This window comes from Bremia lactucae, linkage group LG8 (assembly GCF_004359215.1).
Source record: "Bremia lactucae strain SF5 linkage group LG8, whole genome shotgun sequence".
NCBI classification, from domain to species: Eukaryota; Oomycota; class Peronosporomycetes; order Peronosporales; family Peronosporaceae; genus Bremia; species Bremia lactucae.
Genome location: NC_090617.1, coordinates 108248 through 114436, shown reverse-complemented (window position 1 = coordinate 114436; position 6189 = coordinate 108248).

The following is a 6189-nucleotide window of genomic DNA, read 5'->3' as shown; positions in this document are numbered from 1 at the left end:
TGTCGAATTTAAAAATGTAAATTCGTTCTTAAAGAGGGGGATGGTGTAACGGGCTAGAGTTGCCCTAATGTTACACAGTCCCCATTAAGTACATTTGGTACTTAAGGGGATGGTCAATTACTAAATAATAGTAATTAGACCCAACACTCGGGTGTGGTGCACATTTGTGACCAACCCTTGTGGATGTGATGCACATGGGTGCATTCACATTAGGAGGGATGACGCCCAGCGTCATCCATGATGACGGCTAGCGTCATCAGTTACGCGAGGTATCTATAAAGATACGCTCGCAATACATATTAAATGATATCTATAGAGATATCATTTTAATTGGTAAAAATAGGTATTTGTATTTAATTCTATTAAATATAAATCAGTCTGAAATTTACTACCTACTTGGTAAGTGCGCACGAGGAGACGGATTACCGCTCCCGTGACGTCACTTCACCAGAGTTCTTAGTGTGTTGGGTGAGGTCGCTTGCGCGCCCACCACAACTACCTCACTGCACGCAAGAGAAGCAGGTGCAAACCGCTTCCTCGCTGTGCTAGGGTGTGTGCTAAGTAGAGCGTGGCCGCATTACGACGTGCCCGCCTACACTGGCTTTGGGGTGTCAGTAAAGCGTTCAGATGGAGACAAGCGAGTTTTGCTAGGGAGCGATCGAGGTGGGGAGTATAGGAAACGATGTCCAGAAATGCTGACGGGAAGAAACGAAAGGCAGGAACCAGACTGCAGGGGTGTCCTTGGGAGGTTTTTTGGAAGAAGAGTGGAGATGGTTCTTGGACGGTCGGATTGCGGAACAGCCAACACAACCATGAGCCTTCACATAATATGGCCAGGCACCCAGGATGCCGCAGAATGACTGGAGAAGAAAAAGGACGTGTACAGGATTTTGTATCAACTGGAGTTCCTGCACGTCAGCGATTGACACTTATTCGCCATGATTTTCCAGAATCAGTGGCTACAGCAAAAAACTTCTACAATGTCAAAGCGCATCCTCGTCTGAAGGCAGGCAGGTCCCCGATTCAGGCCTTGATGGATGAACTCACTTTGAGCAAATGGGTTATTGTGTGAAAATTAGCGGTGATGGGCGCGTCACACACTTATTCATGACCCATCCAACATTCATCCGTTTAACCCGCTGGTACAGTAAGATTCTTCTCTTGGATTAAACCTACAAAATTAAAGGTTCAGCATGCCACTGCTGAGCATGGTTAGAAGAACGGGAATAAATCAATTTTTCACTCGGCATTTGCATTTCTATCAGGGGAAGAGAAGGCAGATTATATCTGGGCGCTCGAGCAGCTGCAATACACGCTGGTACAAACTCCATATGTTCTAGTGACCGATCGTGATTTGGCTTTAGCTAGCGCCATTGAAGAAATATTCTTGGACTGCGCACACTTCCTATGTATGTGGCATATCGAAAAAACATTACCACAAATTGCAAGAAAGAATTTGGAACCATGGAAGAAAGAAAGAATAAAAGAAATTCTTGAGAAACTGGAATAATGAATGTCGATTGAAGACAATTGCATCCTACGATGCAGGATGGAGCGCATTTCGGGTTAAGTTTGCTGATAAATCAGACGTTCTACGCTATTTAGAGAAAACCTGGATCCCGCACAATACGAAATTTGTGCATGCATGGACGGACAAGGTAATGCACTTCAAAAACAACTCAACGTTGGCAGTTGAAGGAGCACATTCAGCATTGAAACGGTATCTACGAACACATACAAGCAGTCTAGATCTCGTCCAGACAAGAATGAACCAAGCCATTAAGCTCCAAGCTCGGAAGCTTGCATCAAAATTGCCAGCTCACGCATCCGAATCCCACATGTATTCCGTGGTTGTGTTACTTATGAGCAGCTGACTGGACGTGTGTCTGTTTTTGCCTACAAAAAATCGGTAAGCAACGGAATTGACCAAAAGATGATTTGAGGAATGCGTGCATTATACGCTGCGCACGATTATGGGACTACCATGTGTGCATAAAATTAATGAGCTTTGCAACAGCCCCATTTCCTTAATATGATACACCAGCACTGGCACCTACGCGACTTTAATTACGAAGGAAAATAGAAGGTGCCAAGCAGGTTCCATCATGTCAAACAGCATTGTTTCATTTCAGCTCAACTTGAAAGCGCTAGAAGCCCAATATTTAAAATTGTTGCCATCTCAACAGTCAATTATGCATGCCAAAATTTCGGAATTGGCAAGTGTTAAATAATTTGGCCCTTGCTGAGCCACTGGTTGTGAAGGCAAAGGACGTCCACTTGGAGTCAGAAATAAAGTTTCTATTTCATCAACAAAGCAGGAACCATGAGCATTTGAGCACGCAATAAAGCCGAAACGGCGATGCAAAAATTGTGGTCGGGAGGGACACGATATCCGAAAATGTTTTACAAAGATGTCAAAACCACCGTCATCCAGTATGCGAAACGAAAGGCCATTTCAAATTCCGATGACATATTCCTTAACTAATATTTTCTTCTTGGCATCGTCAGAACATGCATTCTCCTCGGAAATCCCAACTTCGGTTATCCTGTCGCCAAATAATGGCAATGAATTCAGTAAAGGTAAGCAGAATTGATTAAAAATCTGAATTTTATATAAAATTCAAACTAATCTTCTTTCCTCGGCGTTGTCAGAACATGCATCCATCTCCAATATCCCAAAGTTTGCCAAAGCATATATTAAACAGGTTCTAGATGCCAAGAGTGATGGCAACTGTGGATACCGAACCGTCGCCATAATTCTTGGAGATCGGACAATGAATGGCAAAGTGTTCAAAAGGACCCCAGAGCGGAAATATGGAGAACGAACAACATTACAAAAAAATTGCCGAACCTGGAAACGATTGTGAAGTCGAAAGAAAGTTGAATTTTTTTATCGGATGACGTCCGCCTCGGCATTTTCAAGCCTGAGCCTAAGGCTTCGCACATAGTTGTCGTTTATCATATACTCAATCGTCTACACTAAGCTGATTGCCCGGCCTACCCGGTGGCGGTGGACTGTAAAGCCAACCTCCTTGTGAATGACTGAATGAAATTCAGCATCTCTACTCGAAGTGGCTTTCGCCGACGACTACAACGATGTTGACGTCTTCCTCGATGTCGCGGTTTCTCCCGTGGAAGTGTCGCTCCGGTAGGCCAGCTAATATCACCCCGTCGCTATTTCGAGTTCACCGAACCAAATAAAGCACTCCAGTTTCAAACCCTTGGCCACTAACGCCCAGGTATACTTTCTTGCCTCCGGCAACCGGAATCCCCGCCTCGTCTTTTTTTTACTTTGGCGCCGTGTATGTGAATATAGATCGCTAGAGTGATTGAGTGAACTAGCGGTGCGTAAAACTGCTTGCAGTTCCTCGCTCCTCTTTGACGAATTTGAAATTCTACGAGAAATATTCAATGAGCGCAGGTATGATCAGTGTACCAAGGTAGACCGATTAAGGCGAAAGACGGCATGATTCGTTGTGAAGTCCTGCCATGTATCTCCCAAACACTGCATTAGATCGTCGAGTTAACCTCTCATGTTTTTGTGAAGCCCGATATCCTCCGGGCATACAGCGCTTTTTTTGCCTCAACTCATCCCTTATTGCGCCAATTCGCACCACGTCCAAGCAGAAGCAACTTCAATTGCAACATCAGTACCAGCAGCAGTATTATCTGCACCACCATCCACCAGCGATGCCGCAGCAGCAGCAGCAATAAAGTAATTAAACCTAGCACTCGGGTGCGGTGCACATTTGTGACCAACCCTTGTGTATGTGATGCACATGGGTGCATTCACATCCTTATCATTGAGCTTTTCTTTGCCTACTCCGTCCTCAGGTTTCAGGAATCCAAATTACATTCTTCTAGGCTGTCTATAGCGCCAGCATTTCACTTCCACTAATTCCTGCGGCATGTTTGTATGGCGTTTCTTTTGTTGGGTTCCCGGCCTTCTTGCCGAGTTCTACCTTTTGTTCTTACAATGATGCAAGGACTGAACGAGAATGTAGGGATCTGGAAACAGAGGACGTCGTTCTCAAGCCGCAGGGGGCGTTCATATAATCGGCGGCATGACGCGCCGACCGCCATCGGAGGCCGCCTCGACCAGTCAAGCGTAGCTAGCGAAGGAAGAAGAGGGAACTCCGGGTCCAGGGTTATGGTTTATGCAGATTTAAGAGCGTGCTCGAGCATCCAGTCCGACCGAGATCACAGTGACGTCAGCAGGAATGTTCGACGCACTAGTAGAAGACATTAGAGGATCAACGGAGGCGGGTCCAGTGGAAACGTGGAGAGCAACGCTGCGGGAGTTTTTTTTTTAGTGGTATACTCGGCGATTCCAGTTGTGACACGAAAGCATCAAGTCGGCAGAGGTTGTAGCTGTGCCGTGTAAAGTCTGGAAATCAACGGCTGCTAGCCTTTTTCCGACAGGCTTTCGTCATTGTAAGGGGCACGTTTACGGATTGGCAGAAGCTAAACTAAATGGGCATTCGAAAATTATCCGCAAGCTGTCCAGTAGGCACAAGCTGGCGAATGCACCCGTTTTAAACTAGTGCTAACTGTCCCATACGGGACTGCTCAACACGAGCCGACTCCAGTAACACACAGGACACGGACGTTTGAGAAGTTCATGTTTAAAGGCATAATTCGCCAGTGCCTGAGCCAAATTTCATGGCCATACAGTTGCCCGATGCCGGCGTGTTCACTTCGCGCCTCCCAATTGGTGAGTCTCAATTTTCTGCGCCATCACTGGCGACCATTGAACTGGCGGTCCAACGGGAAGCGGTGAGTGCCCAGGTAGGAGCACCTGCAGGCAGAGCCGTGGCAGCTTGCTGCGCTCCTGACATTTTTTTCGTTATCAGCACGGGGATCGTAAGCATCCTACTTTACCTCGAATTAAGCTGTCCATCCGACGCTTCTGTTCGTCCACCATGAGGTAAATCTCCTGGCCCTGTCGGCACGGCTCTCCACCGTAGAAGGTAAGGTCAGATCAATAGGTTCATCACCCGATTGTCCAGCAAAATCCTCCCTTTGTGCCGGGACACCCTGTGATAAAACGTCACCATCCGGTTCCCTCTGTAAGACCCCAAAAATTATTTTAGTCTGTTTCAGCGTCAACTGCAATACTCGTTTACGTGCCCACGACGTCGACGGCTGAAACTGTGCTTTCGCACTAGACACACTTTCCTGGTGTCTAACCTCGAAGTCTGGTCTGCGCGATAAAGCGTCAGCCAAGACATTCGACTTACCCGGCTTATATTCAACTTTGAAATCAAATTCAGAGAAGAATGTGAGCCATCTTGCCATTCTAGGCGAGAGGTGCGGTGAGTTTATTGCGGTCCGCAGTGATGCGTGATCCGTATAAACCACAAATGGTTCGGTGCCCAATAGGTGCACACGAAACTTGACAAGAGCATACTTTATTGAAAGTAGCTCTTTGTCATGCACAGGGTAATTCAGTTCCGCGGCTTTTAATAGCCGGGACTGATAAGAGATGACACGGTCAACGCCGTCGTCATCCTTCTGCATGAGCGCGCTGCCGATTGCAAAATTACTTGCATCGCAGACGACGCTAAAGGGCTTATCCGCGTCTGGCAATGCCAAGACCGGTGCCTCTACAAGAGATTGCTTCACTGATGTGAACGCATCTTCTTGTTCTTTTAACCAAACCCATTCTGTGTCCTTTTTAAGGAGATCAGATAATGGTTTAGTTTGCTCCGCATAATTCTTGCTATACTTATGCAAGTAATTAGCGAGCCCTAGGAATTGGCGCAAATCCTTCACATGCCGTGGGATTGGCCATTCCTTTACTGATTTTACCTTGTCTGGGTCTGCTCGTACACCATGTGTACCAACGATGCAGCCCAGTACAGGTATCTCAGGGACCCCTATGACGCACTTTTGCAAGTTGACGTACAATTGGGCGTCCTTTAAAGTCTGCAACACAGCGTCTAAATGACGCTTGTGCGACTCTATTGCGCTCAGCCCGTCCTCGGCCCTACTATGCACGAATACATCGTCAAAGTAATGAGGCGCGTAGGCACGGTGCTGACGCATCACGTGAGCCACCACTCGGTTGAATGTCGCTGGTGCGTTTTTCAAACCTTGGGGCATCACAAGCCACTCCCAAAGCATACCGCTTGGGGTGCTTACTGCCGTTTTGGCTACATCGGACTCTCTCATGAGTACCTGATAGTA